The sequence below is a fragment of the Pipistrellus kuhlii genome, unplaced genomic scaffold, assembly GCF_014108245.1.
Source record: "Pipistrellus kuhlii isolate mPipKuh1 unplaced genomic scaffold, mPipKuh1.p scaffold_m20_p_16, whole genome shotgun sequence".
NCBI lineage: Eukaryota > Metazoa > Chordata > Mammalia > Chiroptera > Vespertilionidae > Pipistrellus > Pipistrellus kuhlii.
Window position 1 is genome coordinate 33,731,147 of NW_023425471.1, and position 11,840 is coordinate 33,742,986.

The window sequence follows — 11,840 nt, forward strand, 5'->3', positions numbered from 1 at the left end:
GAAAATAGGAAACCACCTGTACAGTTCAAATATGAGTTTAAGTCTGAAATAAATCAAGATGCAAGCAAGCTCAAGTTGTAACCCAAAATTAATATTTTAACTGCCATTATTACCCTTTGATTTACTTACCCACTCATGCTCATTGAATCCTAACAGTTCCTAAGTCCCGAATAGCTTTCTAATTTTGTGCATTGCCCTCCATTCTCTTAGTCACTACATTGAATCCAAGCCACCTCTTGCTTAAATCATAACAAGAAAATTCCAAACAGTACTACTGCTTTCATATTTGCACTTCTTTAATCTCTTCTAATTCATTCTCTAGTCTTCAGTCAATGTGGTATTTCTAGTACATACATTTCATCATATAAATTTCCTACTCAAAACATTCCAATGTTTTCCCTTTCCCCTCAGGGTAAAGTTCACATTTCTTAATATACTTTATCAGCACCTGCCTGGTCTGACTTTGTTTTATTACCTCTGAGGTTTAAGCACAATAATGCAGGTACCTGTGTTAGATTGAAATGGGCATTTTTTAGGCCTTCCTAATAAAAAGTGGAGTCTATTTCCCTATCCTGTGAATATGAGTTGGTCTTGCAACTTTTCTCATCACTAGTATATTAGAGATGTCAGAGTGTGTGAATTCTGAGCCTAGTCCCCCAGAAGCCTCACAACTCCTCTGCTCTTGCTTTCTGGGAAGCCTGCCTCTGCTATATGAAGAAAAGCCTGCTCTAGGCCCTGGTTTTAGGTTCGATTTCCAGTCAGGGAACAAACTAAAATCACCAATGAATGTATAAATAAATGGAACAATCAACCTCTGGTCTCTCTCTCTTCTCAATCTCTCTCTCTCTCTCTCTCTCTCTCTCTCTCTCTCTCTCTCTCTCTCTCTCTCTCTCTCCCTCCTTTTTCTGTCTATCACTAAAATCAATAACATTGTTTTTTAAAAAAGAAGCCCACTCTAGCCATCTTGCAGATGAATGGCTACATAAAAAGAGAAACCTAGCATTGACCGGCTAGACCACCTAAGTCCAGTCCAAATTTTTGACCCACAGAAGTATAAGCCACTAAGTTTCAGGATAGCTTGTTATACAGCAAAACCTAATACCATCTTTTTATTTTATGCTTTCCATTTCCATTTTGATAAAAAATATATGATTTTTCATCCCATCATAAAACAAAGAGAATCATGACTCACGCTCCACAAATTATATACCTCTGTAATAGTCTGTCACATTTTTATAGTTCACCAACCCTTCATGTTCTGGGAGGTTGCAGGGATAATTGTGACTTGGGGGTATTAGACAGGGGGAGGAATGTTCCCTAGTGTTACACCTAGTCACTGCTAGTACATATGTATGAAAATCTTTGAGTGGGATGGCCTATGAAATAGGGACAGAGCAATCCTGGCTTCCACAACTACAGTGTAATTATGAGTGAGCCCAAACCCATGAAGTCACATTTAACAATAAATCCAAAAGTGATTGAGGGTACAGACATGAAGTAATACCTGTGTTCCCTTTTCTTATTACAAAGCATTATTTTACATTTATTTTTACTCTAAGTGGAAATTAAATGAAACTGGGAACATTTCAGTTATGCACAAATCTATAAACACAAAAAGTATAGCATTGCTTTAAAAATAAATTGTCTAAAGTTAAGAAAAAAATAAAAACATATTCTCAGTCTGTTAAAAACCACACTACATTAAACTAAATACTCAAATATTAGGCACTCTTAAGGTCATGAAAAAAAGAGCAGAATTCAGGTTTCATACCTTGTAGGTGCACTGCTTTATCTCTCTGGAAATGTATTTTTTTTAATATGTATTTTATTGATTTTTTTACAGAGAGGAAGAGAGAGGGATAGAGAGTCAGAAACATCGATGAGAGAGAGACATCAACCAGCTGCCTCCTGCACAACCCCCACTGTGGATGTGCCCGCAACCAAGGTACATGCCCTTGACCGGAATCGAACCTGGGACCTTTCAGTCCGCAGGCTGACGCTCTATTCACTGAGCCAAACCGGTTTCGGCTGGAAATGTATTGAATTGATTCTTTCACTCTTGAATATCAAATTCTCTCTCATTTTTATATGTTCATGAGTACCTCATTATTTTAAAACATTTAGTGATTATTATTATTAAATGATTAATAAATCCTAAATATTGTTCAAATAATAAATAATTTGCCATTTATCCTTTTATCATTGAAAACAAAAATGAGGTCCAGCCACTGTTGCTCAGTGGTTGAGCCTTGACTTATAAACCAGGAGGTCATGGTTTGTTTCTCAGTCATGGCACATGCTGGGATTGCAGGCTTGATCCCCAATGTGGGGCGAGCAGGAGGCAGATGATTAATCATTCTCTCTCATCATTGATGTTTCTATCTCCCTATCGATTCTTCTCTGAAATCAATAAAAATATATCCTACCTAATAAAAGAGTAATATGCAAATTACCCATCACTCTGCTCCTGAGCCACGCCCACAAGCCACACCACCACAGCCAATCAGTGAGTGTATGCAAATTATCCCCCCACCAAGATGGCTGCTGCCACCTAGGCTTGGGTTTCTCTGGCAACAGAAGAAGCCAAGCTTTTTGCCTGCCCTAGCAGGCCTAAGCCTCCACTCCAGGTACAAAGTTTCAATTATAAAAGGTAAACAAAAAAAGGCTATCTCCAAGGAGCCAGCAGGACACTTGACTCTGCTCTAGGCCACAAAGTTTTAAGTGTAGGAAGTAAATATATCCCAGATACCAGGGCCTCAGCTTGGGTTGCTGCGGGGCATGGCCAGCTTGCAAACCATCACAGGCCCCTCACTCAGGCTGCCCCATGCTCCAAGGGAACCCCCAACCTGATCCTGGACACCCTTCAAGGCAAACCAGCTGGCCCCCACCCATGCACCAGGCCTCTATCCTATCTAACAAAAGAATAATATGCAGATTGACCATCACTCCAACACATAAGCTGGCTGACCCCATGTGATCAAAGATCCTGCCCCCATGTGGACACAAGATGGCCACCACAAGATGGCCAGCAGGGGAGGACAGTTGGGAGGGACCAGGCCTGCAAGGGAGGGCAGTTGGAAGTGATCAACCCTGCAGGGGAGGGCAGTTAGGGGTGACCAGGCCAGCAGAGGAGGGAAGTTGGGGATAAATGGGCTGGCAGAGAAGCAGTTAGACATCAATCAGGCTGGTATGGAAGTGGTTAGGGAGTGATCAGGCTGGCAGGAAGAAGCAGTTAGGGGCAATCAGGAAGGCAGTCAGTTGAGCAGTTGGAAGCCAGCAGTCCTGGATTGTGAGAGGGATGACTGCCCATTTAGACCTGATCCTGCACCCTCTCAATCTGGGACCCCTCGGGGGATGTCCAACTGCTGGGATTGGGCCTAAACTGGCAGTTGGATATCCCTCTCACAATTTGGGACTGCTGGCTCCTAACTGCTTGCCTGCCTGCCTGCCTAATTGCCCCTAACCACTTCTGCCTGTCAGCCTGATCATCCCCCAACCACTCCCCTCCCAGCCCAATTGCCCACAACTGCCCTCTCCTGCTGGCCTGATTGGCCTCCTCCACACAAGGCAGCAGAGATGCTGGAACTTGCCTCCTCCACTTTGTGCAGAGCTGTGGGATCCCCAGGCCTCACCACACAGAGTGGCCACTGGGCCCCTCCTCCACTACTCGTGTGGCCATCTTGTGGCCATCATCTTGTGGTGGCCATCTTTGTGGTGGCCATCCTGTGATTATGTAGCACTTGAGGACCACCTAGGCTTTTATTAGTATAGATTACTAACAGTATTATAGATATATCCCACTTTCTCCCTTTTTGCCTTACTCTTCCTAACCCTTGCCTCACCCTAGACCTTCCACATACTATTGTCTGTGTCAATGGGTTATATATATATGTTCTTTGGTTAATTTCTTCCTGTCTTATCCCCTCCAACCTCCACCTGCCATTGAGATCTGTTATTCTATTCCATGCATCTATACCATTGGATGTATTTTAAATTCAATATTATTTCATATTAATTTTAAGTATACAGCATAATAATTAGACAATCATATACTTTATAAAGGGTTCCCCCTGACATTTCCAGTACCCACTTGGCACCATACATAGTATTATAATATTATTTACTATATTCCATATACTGTACTTTAAATCTCAATGAGTATTTTGAAACTACCAATTTGTAGTTATTAATTCTTTCACCTTTTTCACCCATTCCCTCAACATCACTTCCCTCTGGTAATCATCAGTCTATTCTCTGTATGTCTGAGTTTGCTTTTATTTTGATGGCTCATTTATTTTGTTCTTTGGATTCCACATATAAGTGAAATAATAGATTTGTCTTTTTTGGCTGGTATTTCTTTTTTAAATTTCATTATTAATTAAGGTATTATATATGTGTCCTTATTCCCCCATTCCCCCCCACATCCCATTCATGTCCCCTTCCCCCTATTGTCTGTGTCCATTGATTAGGCTTATATGCATGAATACAAGTCCTTTGGTTGATCTCTTCCCCTTACCCCACTGTCCCCTACCTTCCCTGAGGTTTGACATTCTGATTGATGTTTCTTTGTTTCTGGACCTATTTTTTTTTTTTTTTTATCAATTTATATTGGTCATTATATTCCACAAATGAGTAAGATCATGTGATATTTATCTTTCTTTGCCTGGCTTATTTCACTTAGCATAATGCTCTCCATCTCCATCCATGCTGCTGCAAATGGTAAGAACTCCTTTTTTACTGCAGTGTAGTATTCCATTGTGTAGATGTACCACTGTTTTTTAATCTACTCATCTGCTGATGGGCACTTAGGCTGTTTCCAAATCTTAGCTATGATGAATTCTGCTGCTATGAACATAGGGGTGCATATATCCTTTCTGATTGATATTTCTATGGATAGTTTCTTGGGATATATTCCTAGAAGTGGGATCACTGGATTAAGAGGGAGTTCCGTTTTTAGTTTTTTTCAGGAAACTCCATACTGGCTGATATTTCACTTAGCGTAATACTCTCTAGGTTCATCCATGCTGTCAAAAATGCCAAGTAATATTAAATTGTGTGTGTGTGTATATATAAAAAAGTCAAGATATATATATCTTGACTTTTTTATCCACTTGTCTATTGATGGGGACTTTGATTTCTTCCATAACTTGGCTATTGTAAATAATGCTGCAGTGATCAGAGGGGATGCACATATTCTTTCAAATTATTGTTTTGGATTTCTTCATATATAAACTCCCTGAAGTGGAATTGCTGGGTCATAAGGCAGTTCTTAATTTTTTTTAAGAATCTTCATATTGTTTTCCATCATGACTTCACCAATGTGCATTTTCACCAGCAGTGCACAAGGGTACCCTTTTCTCTCCATCCTCACCAACATTTAGTTTGTTGATTTATTTGAGAGGTGTGAAGTGATAACTCATTTTAATTTTATTTCTCTGATGATTAGTGAAGTTGAGCATATTTTCATATGTTTATTAGCCATCTGTATGTTCTCTTTGGAGAAATGTCTATTCAGATCCCTCTGTCCATTTTAAATGAAATTATTTGCATTTTTGGTGTTGAGTTGTCTGAGTTCTTTATAAATGTTGGCTATTAACCCCTTACAAATGTATCATTGCTGAATATCTTCCTCCACTCAGTGGGTAGACTTTTCATTTCATTGATGGTTTCCTTTATTTTACAAAAATATTTTAGTTTGATGTAGAGTCATTTTTTAACTTTTTAAAAAATATATGTTATTGATTTTTTCACAGAGAGAAAGGGAGAAGGATAGAGAGCTAGAAACATCAATGAGAGAGAAACATCGACCAGCTGCCTCCTACATCCCCTACTGGGGACACGCCCGCAACCAATGTACATGCTCTTGACCAGAATCAAACCTGGAACCTTCCAGTCCTCAGACCAACACTCTATCCACTGAGCTAAACCGGTTTTTGCTTAACTTTTTCTTTTATTTTTTTTCCTACATTAGAAAAAACATTGCTGAGAGATGTGTTAGATATTTTACTGCCTATGTTTCCTTCTAGGAGATTTATGGTTTTGAGTCTTATATATAAGACTAATCCATTTTGAATTTATTCTTGTATATGAGGTAAGAAGATGGTCTAGTTTATTTCTTTCCCCCCCCCACCATGTGTTTCAAATTTTCCCAGCATCATTTATTGAATAGACTGTCTTTACTCCTTCGCATGTATAAATTTCTCATTTATAAATTGACCATAGAGATGTGGGTTTATTTTGGGGCCCCCTATTCTGTTCCATTGGTCTTTATGTCTGTTTTTATGCCAGTACCTTGTTATTTTGAATACTATGGCCTTATGGTATACTTTGATATCAGGTAGCATGATACTTCCAACTTTTTTCTTCTTTCTCAAGATTGTTGTGGCTAATTTGGGGTCTTTTGTGGTTCCATTAGCATTTTTGGATTAATTCTTCTACTTCTGTGAAAAAACTCCATTGGTGTTTTGATAGAAATTGCATTGAATCTATAAATTGAGTTGAGTAATATAGACATTTTAATGATGTTAGTTTTTCCTATCTATGAGCATGTTATATGCTTCATTTATTTTTATCTTCTTCAGCTTTTTTTCTCCAGTGTCATAATTTTGTGAATACAGGTTTTTTTTTAATTGTTGTTGTTGTGTTTTTGTGTGTTTTTTTGGTGTGTGTGTGTGCGTGTGTGTGTGTGTGTGTGTGTGTGTGTGTGTGTGTGTTTTAACCTTCCTACTTAAATTTATTTCTAGGTGTTTTATTTTTAATGTAATTGTAAATGACATCATTTTCTTAGTTTCTTTTTCTTTCTTTTTTTAAAATATGTTTTCATTGGATCTGTATGTGGTAGATTGCTTGCCTATATTTAATTTGTTTATTTTTTTCTGGGAATTTCTCTTATTCTTCCATTTAATGCATATTTCTTTGTCTCTCAATTTTGGCTGCCTTTCTGTATTTGTGTAGGTGCATTGGGTGTATCTTCTATGTCTCCCAGTCTTCGTAAGGTGGCCTTATGTATTAAGTGTCCTGGGGGCTCAGGTGTGCAATCTCTCTGACCACCTAAGCAAGATGCTCCAGGAATGAGTCTTGTCTGTGTTATGTGAGCCCTCCTGTTGTAGTTGAGTCTTGAGTGTTATTAGCCCCTTATGCTTGGGGTCAATCCTCAGGCTGGTTGACTGCAAGGATCAAACTTGACCACAGTGTATGAGCTGCTGTGTGGGGGCTGACCCCACAATGTGGAATTTACCCCACTAGGATCTGGTACCTGCCAAGATCTTCCTTTGATTGTGCCACTTAGGGAATTAATTGGGTCATGGTCTGAATCCTGTTACTGAGTCTGTTGGTTCTGAAGTTTTAAAAATTAAAAAACAAACAAACATTTATTATTGAAAGTATTACAGATGTCCACCATTTTTGGCTCCATTGCTGCCTTCCACCCTGTTCCCATCCCGCCCCAGGCCTTCACCACACTACTGTCTGTGTCCATAGTTAAGATTTTTGTTTAATCTCTTCTTGACCTCCCCTAACCCCTTCCCTCTGAGATTTATCAGTTTGTTCAATACTTCCATGCTTCTGATTCTATTTTACTCCCCAGTTCATTATGCTCATTAGATTTCATGTTCATTTATTTTTATTTTTAAATTCAATTGTTGATAGATATGTATTTGTTGCCATTTTTTGCTCATAGTTTTATCTCTTTTTCTTCTGTCCAATTTTTGGACATATTATATAGGGTTTTAAGCTGGAATCTCTCTACAAAAGCTACAGAAATAAAAAACCCAAGACAGTTTTTGTTTTTTTTCCCTAAGAAAAATGGTGGATTTGACCAAAAGAAAAGAAATTCAAGTTAGTTCCAGCAACAGGATTGGCATTTCCATAATAAAGAATAGTTTTTAAAATGCTAATAAAGGGTGTTAAAAAGCTAACTTTTAAGGCCGGCAAGAAAATCAGTGAATTGTTTTTGTTACAAAAATTGCCAATGAAAATGCTTTAAAATAATTAGACTTGGATTTGAATCTCAAAAATTGTTGAAAAAATATGTTATAAAAATCTAAATAACCCAGGTAAAAGCTGGCTACACCCTTTATTAATGGAGGAAGGGGTAGACACCCTTTCCCTGAGGAGGCTAAAAGGTATAATTTCAATGGAATCCTCATATTTGGATCTGAATCCAAGCCAGTAAGCTCAGTGTACATTCCTGATAACCTATAATAAAGTCTCTTTCTCCTTTCCAGATACTGGTCTTGCAGAACCAATTAGAGAGGCCATTGGACTATGGACAGTACACTGCCCAAAGGTAGGGCTATTAACTCTGAGTCAGGCCAGACCATCAGATATGGCCTGGAGACCCGCAACACCTGGGGGCCTTCTTGCAAAGCCCGGGAAAAGGACAGGAAGCATAATCTATGTTTGTGGGACAAAGACCACAGGGAGGAAGATATAAGGGAGTCCCCATGCCTGTTCCTTCACTCAGATTTGGGAGGTTGTTTCCTGAGTCCGAGGGTGTATTAAACAGTGTCCCTCCTACTTCCTCAGAAGTGTCCTTGGTCTTCTTGGTCTTCTGCAACACCCCCAGCAGACAGGTAAATCAGTTTCCTTCAGTGGCAAACTCTTAGAAAAAATGTGGCTCCTTTGAAATCAGTTTCCCTGCCAGCAGCCATCTTTAAAGAATGTGACCATTTTTGCATTTGAATACCTACAGGCTACTCAACTTCCTCTGGCAGAGAAAAAAACATGGTTAGTTTAAAGTCAATTGATTCTACACTTAATCTTAGCCAAAGTCTGAGAAGCATTGAAATGGGGACTCACAAGTACTGTTGGCCCAGAAAGGAACTCACTACAGACTGATTCATTTGCCTCTCAGCATAACCATTAATGGCTTGTCTCAGTTTCGGTCCTTATAAGGGAATTCCTTGTATCACATGATGTAACGCATCTAGGGGAAATAATGAACAACATACATAGATGAACAGAAACAGACCTGGAGACAGAGAAGCAGCTATCAAGCTGTCAGGCCTCAGAGGGAAGGTAAGGGAGGGTGGGGGCAAAGGGGAGAGAGATATCAACCAAAGGATTTATGTGCATGCATATAAGCCTAACCAGTGGTCATGGACAACAGGGGTGGGCATACAGGGGGAGAGGTTTGGGATGGGAATGGGGGGATGAGGACAATTATGTGATACCATAATCAATAAAGAAATTTAAAAAAATGAAAAAACAAAATAAAAAATAAAGACAATTGATTAATCCCTTGTGGAACCTATTTTGCCATCCAGAAATGTGGGTTATGTCAGCTTAAAATTTTGGAAGTTTGCTTCCTTATGAGAAAAATCTAGAGGACTGAATAGAAGCTATTGATTGATTATGTCTTGTATTTTTGAAAATTATTCTTAGAAATGTAAAGTGTTATTAATCTAGGAAATGCTAAATATTTGACTTGCCAGCTCTAAAAGTTTAAAAATTCAGATTAAATTAAATTGGGAGAAATATAGTTGTGGGAACTAAATGCCTAAAGTATAAACATCTATTTTTTAGAAAATAAAATGTGTTTTCAAAAATAATTAGGAATTCAAAATATGTTTATTTGTCTAATTAAATAAGTGGATTAATTCTGTGATCCCAAATGGCATTTTTAATATAAAGATCAGTTAAAATTTAATTGACATCTTAAGATAATTATAAAAAGTATTATAATATTTAAATCATATATATATATATATATATATATATATATATATATATATTTGATGTTTTTTCCCCAAAAATTTAAATTTCAAGGTTGTAATTGAGGGATAAATGTGAGGACATTTTCATGGGCCCTGAAATGTTTTTAAGAAGTTGTTCTCTCTTCTTAAAGGAAATGTTTTTTAATTTAACCAATTTAATATACTTAAAATTTCATGGAAAGCTTTATCAAATAAAAATTAATAATTATGTTTTACTTATAAATATTATGAAAGTTTTGGCCTCTAAGGAGGCCAAAACAAAATTTATAAATAAAGCTAAATTTTTAACAGCAGAATTTTAAAACAATTTAAAATAATAACAAGCATATAGCCACCAGCATTTTTAATTAGATTGAAGGTGAGGCTGCTTTTGCGCCTTGTGAATCAGACATAAACATTTACTAAGTTTGATTTGCTTTTTTATTAAAGATACCTACTTAAATTATAAACAATTAAATTCTAATAAATCCACGAGAAACAGCTGGTGAGATTTCTGTTTGTCTGCAATGTAGTTTTGGCTTTAACAATTTAGACAGTCACCATTTTTGGACTGCCTGACTTGGTAGCTGCTGTGTTGGCCATATGGCTTTCTGCTCCCCTGGGGGATGCCTTCTTAAAACAGCAAAGGCCAACCCCTATCTTTGAATAAAGTTACTGAGACCTCCCATGATCCCTCTGTATAGGCTAATTAGCCAAAGGGGATACTCTTAAAAAATAAAATTCTAACTTAATAAAAAGGAGAAATTTAAAAATTTTGAAATCTCTTCCACTAATATTTACAGAGTAAACTAAGATTGTTGTTAAAGTATGAAATCTAACAGTAAAATAACAGTCAAGTTTACTATAATGAGATTTCTTGTGACATGGCTATTTGGATGCAGGAGCAAATATTAACTGCAGTCTTGTAGGCTACTTAATAAAAAGGAAGATAAAAATTTTTAAGTGAATCCCTCTGTAGCCTGAAAATTATTTTGGAAGGAAATAAAGAGAGGTTTTCTTCAAACATCTAAAGAACTATAATTAAAAGTCAATATGTTTGGCCTCATAAACTGAAGTAAATAATTTGTTTTTGCCTCCCTGACAAAGTTTATGTAAAGTTATTCAAAGACTAAGTGCATAACTCTAATTAATGTCATTTATTATCCATAACCTATGACAAATGAAGTTAAAAAATAAACTATTTCAAAATATTTAAATATCGATAAATATAAAAACTTAATTGTACTGTACAAAAACTATCCCTGAAGTATTAACTAAGTTTTTTTATTGGTAGTTCATCTCATAGTAAAATTGTCAAACAAGCAATGAATCCAAAACCGTCATATTTTTGTGCAAAAAATAAAATTAAAAGTTATCAAGACTGCATTATAAAATTTCAAAAGACTTCTATGAAATAAAAAAAGAGGAGATAGTGGAAAAATCTTCTGTAAGAATAATTTCCTGTAAGTAAATTACATCAAGAAAATTTTTTACTTTAGAAAATTAATTTTCATTTGTTATAACTATAGCAAGATACTCATGAAAAATCACATGGTGTCAAAATAAGTCAAAGGCAAAATGAAAACGGCAAAAATGAAAACGGATCCCAAGTCAAATTTATAGAAAAGAATTCTTTATTAACCTTTGGTCAAGAATATGTTTGTGTATTTCCAGAAAACTACAAGTCCATGTGGATTCCTGTAACAACAGATCCCAGAGAGGAATTGGCATGACTGCTCCAGCCACAAACACAAGAGTAGAAAACAGTCCAGAGATAGAAGATGGTGAAGACGCCTTGCTGTACTAGCAGTCAGCAGCTATGTGTTGCTCTAGGTTGCCTAAGTTCAAACCGGAGAAGGTCAGACCTGCATTGCCACCATTTGTCCACCATCCAGAACTGAAATATTATTGCTGACATATACACCACCATCTTGGATCCAAAGAGAGCTATAATCCATTTTAATGGCCTTCCAAATTAAGTACTTCATAACTGACTCTTCCAGCAAAAACACAAGCCCCAGCCCAAGAAGTCTATGTTTGAAGCTCCAAAGACTTGTAGGTGTTTTAATCAGAAAACAAATGCTTTATACCTCAAATGTGAGAGCAAATTATTCTTTGTTGTATCAATTTAAGAAGCATTATCAT